At 49.0% G+C, this 11,497-nt stretch overlaps 1 long non-coding RNA gene across 2 annotated transcripts; it reads right to left on the bottom strand.

The window, feature by feature from the left end:
* Window positions 1–1,880: 1,880 nt before the first annotated feature.
* Window positions 1,881–3,286, bottom strand: LOC308037352. 2 transcript variants are annotated; one of them, XR_013921790.1, is made up of 4 exons: window positions 3,065–3,286; window positions 2,849–2,952; window positions 2,605–2,715; window positions 1,881–2,404 (listed from the first exon to the last, which is right to left on the bottom strand). It is a non-coding gene; the product is annotated as an uncharacterized lncRNA (long non-coding RNA). The 2 variants fall into 2 exon arrangements; XR_013921791.1 differs by having other exon boundaries at window positions 2,849–3,066.
* Window positions 3,287–11,497: the final 8,211 nt, after the last annotated feature.

The following is an 11,497-nucleotide window of genomic DNA, read 5'->3' on the forward strand; positions in this document are numbered from 1 at the left end:
CCAATTCACTCCAGTTTCAGAATCCACAAATAACTTGCTTTGGAAAAGACCTTTAAGATCATCGAGTCCAAACGTTCCCCCGATACCCAATCAGAGATGAAACGCCCGTCACCAATTTCCCACGAATCCCTTTGGGCCTCGAGCGTTTTATTCCCCTCGAGCAACTCCCAGATGAAACACCTGGACGCTCAAGTTCTCACGTTTGCAGCAAAATCCTCTGTTTTTGTTTCTCGAACTAGGATGAACTCCCCGGGCTCTTCTCAAATGCAAAATAACGGGGGTTTCGCTGCCCTCTGGGCTGGATTTGCTGCTGCTTAATGGGGATAAACTTGGCATTTTGATTAGTGTGAGTTTCCTTAATTGGGATCTTCCCTATGATCTTAATGAGGATAAACTAGTTTTTTTTTAACAGGCAGGCTCCCCCATGCACGGCCGGGAGACAGCCCAGAACCACACCAGCCCTGCAGCTCCGCAGCGAGTCAAGCCCAGCGCTGCATCTCCCTGCCCTGGTCACGGCGCAGGGCTCCTGTGCCCAGCCCAGCAGGGCAGCGGCATCGGGTGGCTGCAAAGGTTGCATTTCACTCCAGGAGCCGAAAGCCGAGTTGTTCGGAGTGACCTGGGAACTCGGCTCGTTTGAGAGCCCAGCCTGCAGCCCCGGGACAGCAGCAGCTGTCCCTCCTCTGAGAGGTGGGGGCGTTTCTGGAGGGAGCGTCACCCTCCGAGGCAGAGGACAGAGCTTAGGAAGGCTCAGTTCTGGACTCTGACCCGCCACAGAAGGTGCAATGGCTGTAGGAGTCGAAATACCGATTTTCTGTAGTGCCGTAGTGTTAAGAATGCAAAACGTGTTTGAAGAGACAGTGCTTTTTTGGCTCCAAGCCACTTCTATGGATGTTCAAGCGTTTCCAGAAATCCTTCTTGCAACAGCCCTCTTGTGAATTAATGAGAAAATAGGGTGGGAAAAAAATCAGCACATAAAATAGCTGTGACACACAGCACTGAAAAGTCCTCACCGGACACTGCACGCACAAGAAAAAGCCCGATGGAAGGGTGGGTGGCACATCGGGGCCACCGGGCTGTCGGCAGCGGTTGGAGCGGCGGCAGCTGCAGGAGGCTGCCCGGCTGGAGAAGAAGGGACAGGGGGCGGGAAGAGTTTTTCCTCCAGCTCTCTCTCGGGAGCAGCCAAACCGCGCGACTCCCGCTCGTTCCCGCGTTTACCGGCACACGGGGCGGGGCCGAGGAGCGACGGCTCTGCCATCCGCCCGTCGGGGCTGCGGGGTCGGTCTTTGCGGGAGGCGGTAGCGATTGGTCGGGTGTGTGTCCAGCATGGCGGCCAAGGCGAGCACCAGCCCCTCTCAGCTGCTGCCGCTGCTGCTGCTGCCGCTCGGGAACCGGCGCCGCGACGCTTCCGCGCTCTCTCGGTGCCCGCGCGGGGCTGCGCTGGGGTCCGTCTTGTGCCCGGCGGGCGGGCGGGGAGGGCGAGGCCGCTTGTGGGCACGCGTGGGTGGCGCGGCCGGCGCCGCCGCTGGGCGGGCAGCTGGAGCGGGGGCAGCAGGTGTGCCCGCCGGGTCCGGCGGTGTCGCCGGTACGGGAAAATCCCGTAGGAGATGGTTGAGACTTGTGAGTATTATTTCTGCTTGTTGTTGCTGTTTAATCTTTTGTTTGCTGAGGGAAAACTTGCTGTAAGATCTGTGAGCAAAACGTGTTTTTGGAATATTTGCCAGCTGAGTAGTGTCTCCCTTGGACTTCATCTCTAGGGGTGATGGGTTCAGGGCAGCCGTGCCCTTCTCCACCCTCCCTTCCCCCCTCCCGTCTCCCCCACTCCCGCCTCTCTCTGTCTCCCCACCTCCCGCCTCCAAAACACTTTCAAGGACACAAAACAGAAGGGATACAAGTGTTTATTTTCATTTTATTTTAGCTTCTTGAAGGCTGGTTAGTTGGTTGCACTTCTTTAAGGTTGGTTTAGGTGAGTTGTTTTATGCTGGTTTAGGTAGGCTGTTGTAGCTAAGTTTCGGGCCAGCTCATGAAGCAGCAGGCACCCAGCCCAAATGGCCCAAAGAAGCCATGGCAAGGGGCCGTGCTCAACGCTGCAGAGGAAGGCAAAAAACCCCCGGAGACGCTTGCTGTCCCACCTGGGGGAAAAAAAAAGCCTTCCTCCCCCCAGCTGCAGGGCACGAGAGGCCATCTTCCTGGTGAACAGCGATCGGCTGTTCCCTGAGCATGGGAGCCAGACCCGGCTCCTTGTCCCACAGGCTGCTCACGCCTCCCAGGACCTGCCCAAGCCCTCGCCTATCCTACCCTATCCTACCTTGAGCTGGAGCCATCTCCCGGCCTTGGGAGAGTGCCCAAATGCCTCTCACATTCAAAAAATCCTTCCAGCAGTCCTGTCAAGAATTTCTGACCAAACCTGGGAAAAAAACCAAAATGCCAGAGATGAGAATTACTGAATGCAACAAGAAGACACAACAGAGATGATGGAGGAAAACAGCAAGAGGGGAGGGAGAGGAGGAGCAGAGAACACATAAGTAAAGGAGAACCTTGCATCTCACCCAATCAGAGGAGTAAGACAAGGGTTCCAAAAGACCAGGCTCTGAATAAAAAGCATACCTCCTAAGGTTTTGCCTCCAAGTCTCCAAACTTGTCCATTTTCTAAGGCAAGGTGCAGATCCCACAGTGTCCTTTGGTCTCCGATGGTCTCTGGCGGTCTCCAGTGGGCTTCTGTGCACACACACACACACATACATCTCGTTTTTACTTTCTATATCTCCATATTTCTATTAACTCTATGGTCTGCATACAGGGAGAAGGAGAGAGAAAGAAAAAGTGTGAATTATTTGTGCAATGTGAAAACCTTTTCCCTTGAAGGCAAGCTCCAGCTCCAGCGCTGTCCTCGGGTCTCTGGCGCTGTCCCCCGGTGTGTGGTGGCTCCTGAGGACTCCTCCCGGTGCTCTGGGGCTGCCGAGCAGAAGATGGCAGCGCCTTCTTCCTCGCCTCTTCCCCAGGCCGCAGGGCAGAGGAGATGCCCTGGCAGGAGGGCAGGGGGTGCGGGCTGGGAAGCCGGGCTCACCTGTGGCTCCAGAGCGGCTGCTGGTCCGGCCCATCCCGCGGAGGTGGCCAGTGGCGGCTGCGGGGGCGGCGCCGCTTGTGGCCAGGGGCCTGTTTGGGGGCTCTGGGAGAGCCGCCGGCCGTCCTGCGGCGCTTCGGGCACCACGGCGCCGGAGACAGTCCGGCCATGCTGGTGCTGGGCCCCGGCAGCCCCGCCTGAGGCGGATCCACCTCCACCACCTCCTCCTCCTGCCGAGGCGGATCCGCCTCCACGGGCTCCGCCCCTTCCCGGGGTGGGTCAATCTCCATTGGCTCCTCTTGCCTGTGGGCGGTGCTGCTGCTCCCGGCCCGCAGCCGCCGTTTGGGCGGCGGAGCCATCGCAGGGGTCCCTGAGCCTCCCCTCGCTTCTTCCAGTCGCTCCGGCGCTGTCGTCCGCGGCCTCTTCTCTGCGAGCGATGGCGCAGCTGGCACAGCTGTGCTCCAACTGCCATCACAGAGGCTCGTGGCGTCCCCAACGGACGCTGCGGTGGCCGGCATGGCGGCCCCCAGGGCCACGAGGCCCCATTGCGGGGCCGTTTTGCTCTGCAGTCCTGTCAGTGCTCAGATTTGGTTTGCCTCTGGGGGAACTGACTCATGGGCCTTTTGTCTTAAGGAAACAGCAACAGCTGCAGATCTTTGGACAATATGTTTGACCAGCACGACAAACCTGGTAGTTGTGTCGCAGAATTCTGCTCTGCTGAGGGATTCTGATATTTCTTTAGTGCTGTAGTGTTAAAAATGCAAAACGTGTTTGAAGCGACAGTGCTTTTCTGGCTCCAAGCCAATTCTATGGATGTTCAAGCACAGAAGATGTTATGAACTTGTGAGTATTATTTCTGCTTGTTGTTGCTATTTAATCTTTTGTTTGCTGAGGAAAAACTTGCTGTAAGATCTGTGAGCAAAACGTGTTTTTGAAACATTTGCCAGCTGAGTAGTTTCTCCCTTGGACTTCATCTCTGGGGGGTGATGGGCTCAGGGCAGCCGCGCCATAGAGCAGCATTTGCACGATTGATACTTGTAATCGGGTTCCTAATTGGTTATTTTGTGTGGGTTGTGTGTTGAACTGCTCAGTAGTTAGTTTGGTTTGACATTTCTTGAAGGTCTAGGCAAAGATTAAAAAAATGAGTGTTCTTAAAGAGAAGTATGTATTGATTATTGTTGGTATTCAAGAAATTGCCGAGACTTAGAGGGAAAATCTTGATGTGCTGAGCAGAAGAGTGTAATGGATCTGTTTGGTTGCCAGGTAGCTTTCTTGACCCATGTGGCCAGTTTATCAAGATTACACTGCACGCTTGAGAGAGTGAGAGAGATCCCCTCCCTCCTTAAATAATTAGCATGACGCTAATGGGATAAAATACTCTTATCGGTCAGCCTGGATGTCAGTCCAGCTCTGCCCCATCTCTGCCCCGCTTCCTCGATACATCACATCTGCGGGCAGAGCAGTCAGAATACCCTTGGCTCTCAGACCAGAGCAATTAAAAACATTAGCTCTGTGCTGGGGTGTTATCTCGTGTTCTCAAACTAATTCCAAATAATGACTGTGCGAGCAGTGAAAAAGAAAGGTTTCTAACTCCATGAAGAAAATCAGTTCACTTTCAGTCAAACCCGCACAGTTTCAGGTATGGAGCCCTCAGGGCTCTGTCAGGGCTTTCTTTCCTCTTCTGCCTTCTTTTCCCTTCCCCTCCCTCCTGCCCTTCCCCCTTCCCTCTCCCTTCCTTCACTCTTCCCTCAAAACCACTTTCCAGGACACAAAATGCAATGGATACAAGTGTTTCTATATTTTTTTTTTTAATTTTATTTTTTTATTATTATTTTTTTAATGTACTTCATTTTATGTTATTTCATGTTCTGTTATTTCATGTCATTTCTGTTTCTCACTCTTTTTCAGAGCCAGTGCTAACAGTCCTTAACACAAGCCCACGTGTAGCCAGGAGCAGGCTGATACGTTCTTCAGTTTAGCTTGAGAAAACAGCCCTTGCAGGCTGGCAAAGGCAAGTCCCAGAGCTGCAGAGAGCAGCAGCAGCAATAAAGGCCAAGCTTTGCCTGGTTCCTCAGAGGGAGAACCTTGAGAATGAGGCGCGGGACTGATCACGCACAAAAGAAGAAGAAGAGGTACTGTGGGATCTTTTCCAAAGCATCACATGTAGCGATGACAAGCAGATGTTTTGCCTTGCACACCTTGTTTGGCTGCTGTGCTTCTTGGGCAGGGTGCACGGGAAGCGCTCTGGTCCCTGCCAGGCGCTGGTGTTGCCCGCAGGGAGAGGTGCCGAGTGGCAGCTGCGAATCCTTCCTGTTCCTGACAGGACACCAGTGGCTGCTCCAAAGCACTGGGTCCCCATGCAACATCTCTGCATGCTGTTTCCTACATCTACCTTCTTTGTCTGGAACTTGTTTGGGTTTTGCCTGTTTCTTTCTGCCTTGTTTGGTTTTTTGTTGTTGTTGTTGATGTTGTTTCTATTGTTGTTGTTGGTTTGGTTTTGTTGGGTTTTCCTAAGTTGGTTTCATTTGGTTGGTTTAGGTCAGTTTATATGAGTTGGTTTTGGAAGGCTTTTTGAGACTGGTTGTTCCAAGTTGGTTGTTTGAGACCGTATGACGTCGTTGGTAGGTTGTGTGTTGGTAGGTCACTGCAGGCTGGTTGTTTTAGGTTAAGGTTTGTTAAGTTTGGTTTAGGTTGGCGGTCTTAGATTGCTTCTTTGAGGTTTGAAGGTTTAGCTTGGTTTTGGTTGTTTAGTTTAGGTGGGTTGGTTTAGGTTGTTTGATGTGATTTTCTTACCGCTGATCTATGTTGTTTAGCTTTGGAGGTTTATTTTTCTTGGTTTTGCTGGGTTCTTTGGTTGGTGCTGTTTTCTGACGATTCTTTAGCACTGGTTGTGTTAGTTTGGTTTAGGTATCTTCCGTTGGTTGTTGTAGGTGGCGTATCTGAAGGTGTTTTTGTTGAGGCCATTTTCAGTAGTCTGGTTTAGGTTTGTTTAGATGATTTTAAGATGGAGGTGGGTTGGTTGGTTGGTTATTTTAGGTTGTTTCTTTTCAGTAGGCAGTTCAGGTGGGTTGGTGGGTGTCTGTGTTTTCAGGTAGGTTGGTTTAGGCAGGTTTGGTTTACATTGTTTAGGTTGCTTGAAGAGTTTCTGTTAAGGTTGGTTCAGGTTATTTGGTTTCGGTTGGTTTAGTTACTTTTTGGTAGGTTGTTTTAGGCAGTGTTATTTATGTTGCATGTTTTGAAGATGGGTTCCTTCAGGTTGGGGTGGTTTAGATTGGTTGTTGAGGTTGCTTTAGGTGCTTTGGTTAGATTGACATTGTGTTTTGTTGGTTTTAGGTTGTGTCTGGATGATTTGGATGTGACTGCAATGTCGCTGGGACATGCGTCCCCCCACTAATCACCAGGCTCGATTGGGCTGTTTGTGCTGTCTCAGCAGATGTCCCCTTCCTCCTTCCCTGCTCCACGTGTTTCCCTGCCTTGCTCAAAGAGGACGAGCTTCCCCGCTAGAGGCGAACCACTGCTAGGTCAAGGGGATACGGTAGCTGCGCTGTGCTTGAGAACCTGCAAACAAGCTCGGGGTCCATTAGTAGGAGAACCTTGGGTAGTCAAGCTTCCAAGCCTGCAGACACATCCAAGTGAGACACTGCATGGGGTCGGGTGACTGTTGGTTGGAGTTTTGTTGTTGAGGTATTTTTGAGTGTTTTGGCTTTGTTGTTGAAGTTGAGTTGGTTTAGATTGGTTTTTAGCTTGGTCATTGCAGGCTGGTGTCAGTGGTTCTATTTAGCTTTGGGTTGTTTGCTTTAGGTCATTTTGGTCAGGTGATGTCATTTGGTTGGTTTCGGTTTGTTTAGCTTGTTTGGTTACAGGTTGCTTAAGGTTGGCTGAGAAATGCCGGTTTATGTAGTTTGAGATTGTTTTAGGTAGGATTTTTTAGGTCATTTGGTTTGAGTAGGTTTGTTTTAGGGTGTTTAGGTTGGTTACTTTTGTTTGGTTTAGGTAATTTGTTGAAGATTGTTTAAGGTTCTGCTTAGGTTGTTGGTGGCTGATTGAAGTTTTTTAAGGCAGACTGGTTTAGGTTGTTTAAGGTTGGTTTACGTGAGTTGTTCTTTGCTGGTTTAGGTAGGCTGTTCTAGCAAAGTTTCGGGCCAGCTCGTGGAGCAGCAGGCGCCCAGCCCAAATGGCCCAAAGAAGCCGTGGCAAGGGGCCGTGCTCAACGCTGCAGAGGAAGGCAAAAAACCCCCGGAGACGCTTGCTGTCCCACCTGGGGGAAAAAAAAAGCCTTCCTCCCCCCAGCTGCAGGGCACGAGAGGCCATCTTCCTGGTGCTTGAGCAGCAGGCAGGAACCGAGCCAAAAGGGCCCAGAGGAGCTCTGCAAAGTGGTCATGCTCAATGCTGCAGAGGAAGGCAAAAAACCCCCGAGGACCAGTGCCAATATGTGCTATATATTCCCCAGCTAACATCTAGGGAAGCCACAGTCTCAGCAGAGACAATGTTCCACTAAAACTGATACAATTCTTTCCTGTTTTTTGACTAGGCGCATCACTAGGAGCATGTTTCTTTTAATGTTAAAATCTATTATTGTAGCAGATTGCATCATAATGATTGTAAGTTCAAAAGAAGAGTTCTTCTCCCTTCCTCCCGTACTGCATTTCTATTACTTACAGAGGGAGAGAGAAAGAAAAAGTCTGAAGTATTTGTAAAATGTTAAGAAACTTTTCCTTTTTCCAGGCAAGGTGCAGGTCCCACGGTGTCCTTTGGTCTCCGACGTTCTCCAGTGGCGTCCTGTGGTTTCCTGCGGTGTTCTTCAGTCTCCCATGGTCTCCTGCAATCTCCGGCCATCTCCAGCGGGTTTCTGTGTGCATGCATTTCTAGTTGTTATTGTCTATATGTACATATTTTTCTAAACTATATTGACCATAGGCACATCTATAGGGAGAAGGAGAGAGAAAACAAAAGTCTTAATTATTTGCTGAAATGTGAAAACCTTTTTCTTTTAAACCAAGATGCAGATCCAATGGTGTCCTTCGGTCTGCGATGGTCTCCTGCAATCTCCAGCAATCTCTGGTGGTCCTCTTAGAAAGGAATGAGAAAAAACAAAACCGACCAGCCAACCAACCAAGCAAAACCAAAAAACAAAACAAAACAAAAAACCAACTTGTAATGGTGCTTTTTTATTTTCCAAAAGTAACATGACAGCTCAAAAAGTCATATGGCAACACTATTCAAATGCCAATACAATTCCTTTCTTTGCTTTGAACTCACTGCAGTAGCAGATCCTACGCCATTGATTTACCATGGTACCTTTGGAACCTTCATAGAGATTACTAAGCACTGCAAGGACATTCTTGTGTATGTACTTACTCTAATGAACAAATAGTAGAGAAAATATTTTACTCACTGTTATTAGGTGGCAGGAAAAGTCCATTTATATTTCGAGGTTTGCTGTGCTGGTAGGCACAGCTGATCCTCAAACAGCCTGAGGGTTGTTTTTCCCACAAACAGATGTGGCTGTACTTCTGCTGCAGGAGAAAAGAGTTGTCATCTATTGTAAGCAGAACAATAAAAATGGACTAAATGGAGCAGGACATGGTCTGCTGCTGTGACCATATTATCAAGATTTTGTGGGACCGTGTTCCGATATTTTAGAACTCTTAAAGTTATCTTAAAAGTTATCATAAGCTCCAGATAACTCTAAAGTTATCCTGCATTAGGTCAATTGAGCTTCCACGAGGTCAAACTGTTACCAGATGAGGAGTGAAGCCGTTTACTTGTTGTACTGCAGACTTTCCATGAGATGTTGGGCAGAAAGTTACTTAACTGACATGTGGTTGAGTTTCCTTTCCTGCACAACAGGATAATCAGATCAATCCCAAATGAGATGAGCTGTACAAGTGCAAATCCTACACTAGACTCTCCTGCCATTAATGAACACGGGTCCTTGGGAAATAAGGAGTAGGAAATCAAACCCAGAAAGATGCCCAGCAAAAACTGAAAAACTACAAGTTTGGGAATTGGTGTTCTGAGACTGCCGTCATTGCGCTGCTCACACCATCTCCCAGCTGTTTGTGCATTTGAAGGTCAGTTTCACCCAGATTCAGACATTAACAGCTGAGTCTAAAAGCAGCATCTCCAAAACACGCCACGTTTGGACTGCAGTCAGTACAACTGGGCCGTCCCCTGAGACACACTGGGGTCTAGAGCCAAAGCCCAGCTCCCGGGCATTAATGCCAAAATCCCCATTGTCGAAATGGGAGCAATAATGGAGAGCCCAACACCAACCCTGGATTTCCAGCAGGTGGAATTTAAATACAGGGCAAACACACCTTGCGGGACTTTCTTCTCAATAACTTATTTTGCAGTACTTCAGGAAGGAACTAAAAGCAGAAATTATAAACGTATAAGCCTACGTATTCAAAATCAATATAATCCTGATTCAATCCGAAAGATGAGTGATCTTCACCCATGACTTTTATGTGTTCCCTGAGTACCTGAGCACAGTTCACATGAGAAATTCCCATGGTTCAGATGATCATCACCTCTTCCCACCACTTCCAAAAACCCGACATTTCATCTACAGATGTGGCCATGACCCAGAGAGACATATCAGCCTCTACGTTTACATAACAGACCTCCCTGTCAACATGGCTGTATCAATACATCAAGGATCCAAAGCACTCTAAGATCTACAGCATATACCTGTGCATTTGTGGAACGCTGGAAGGGGCAGTTTTTGCCAACTTCACCCATTCTGTGAAGGGTGTGTGCTGGACATCTTGTCCACGAGAATGCTGTGAGAGACACTATTAAAGCTTTACTGAAATCCAAACACGATTTATTTTTTCACGGTACACATACATTCAAACTTCTGTTATACATTAAAATTTCTGTGAAATAAATTGGGGGAGCACTCTGATTAGAGATTTTTTCATCTCTGTACATATTAATTTGTAGTACTCGCTTCATCCCATTCTCCGCTCTACGTATGGTTATATAGAAATTTTTCTACACTATTGACTAGAATAAATCTAGAGAGCCAATGGTGTCCTGTGGTTTCTAGCAGTGTCCTTCAGTCTCTGACAGTCTCCTGCAGTCTCCGGTGGTCTCCTGTGGACTTCTGTGTGCACACATTTACCGATTTAATTTTCTATATTTACGTGTCTATGGGACGAGGAGCAGGAACTGAGGTAACAGAGGACCCATCTCAGGTTTGTTTCCACAACTCTTCCCAAGTACAGGATGTTTGGAAAGATGGACCCAATTGGAAATCACTCTGCGTTTGAAATTGGGACCGTGTTTTTGAAACACCCTGTAGTATTGCTTGAGACACGTCCCCTGGTCCCTCTGCTTCCAAATTTGCATGAAGCCTTGTATCAAGTCCCAAGCTCCATTCAGTAGAGTCTGGTTAGGCACTGGCAAAAACAGTGTTAGTCCTATACCATGTGTGAATAAAAATTTGTCCCACACCATTTTCCCCTTGTAAAATAAAGGAAAACTAATATCCAACAATTCCCCAAACGTATGAAAATGACCAACCATACATCAGTAAAAAGAAATCAATAATTCAATAAAGAACACTGATAGTCAACAGAAAACGAAGGGACAATCCACCGGGTGCTGATCCAGTGCTCTTTCCCATGCTGTACTCTTTGCATTGCATTTGCAGCTTGGTGGTTGTTCCTGTGACCTGCCTGCGCTGACTGGCACAGCCACTGTCACTGCCTCCGCTGGCACTTCATCCCCCTCTGCTGCAGGATGACACACCAGCCCTGCAGCTCCGCAGCGAGTCAAGCCCAGCGCTGCATCTCCCTGCCCTGGTCACGGCGAAGGGCTCCTGTGCCCAGCCCAGCAGGGCAGCGGCATCGGGTGGTTGCAAAGGTTGCATTTCACTCCAGGAGCCGAAAGCCGAGTTGTTCGGAGTGACCTGGGAACTCGGCTCGTTTGAGAGCCCAGCCTGCAGCCCCGGGACAGCAGCAGCTGTCCCTCCTCTGGGAGGTGGGGTGGTTTCTGGAGGGAGCGTCACCCTCCGAGGCAGAGGATAGAGCTTAGGAAGGCTCAGTTCTTCTGGACTCTGACCCGCCACAGAAGGTGCAATGGCTGTAGGAGTCGAAATACCGATTTTCTTTAGTGCCATAGTGTTAAGAATGCAAAACGTGTTGGAAGAGACCATCAGTAGCCATAGGTAGTTTCCTAACTGGTTGATGGAATGGAAAAATAATAGTTGTATTTCAGGGGCTCTAAGCCTTTGTTTTTCTGTGTCTGGTGCGTTTGTTTATGGCCCAGGTCTGTAGAAAACACCAGTTGTGAGCTGATGTTGCTCTTCTTTGGGGTACAGTCAGATACTAAGCTGGATCATATGTTTAAACGTATCTTCAGGCTGTGTTGGCAGAAACCATGTGATAAAATGCTGTAGAATTCTGGAAGTTTGTCCAAGTGGCTGCA

Source organism: Nesoenas mayeri (assembly GCF_963082525.1).
Source record: "Nesoenas mayeri genome assembly, chromosome: 2".
NCBI classification, from domain to species: domain Eukaryota; kingdom Metazoa; phylum Chordata; class Aves; order Columbiformes; family Columbidae; genus Nesoenas; species Nesoenas mayeri.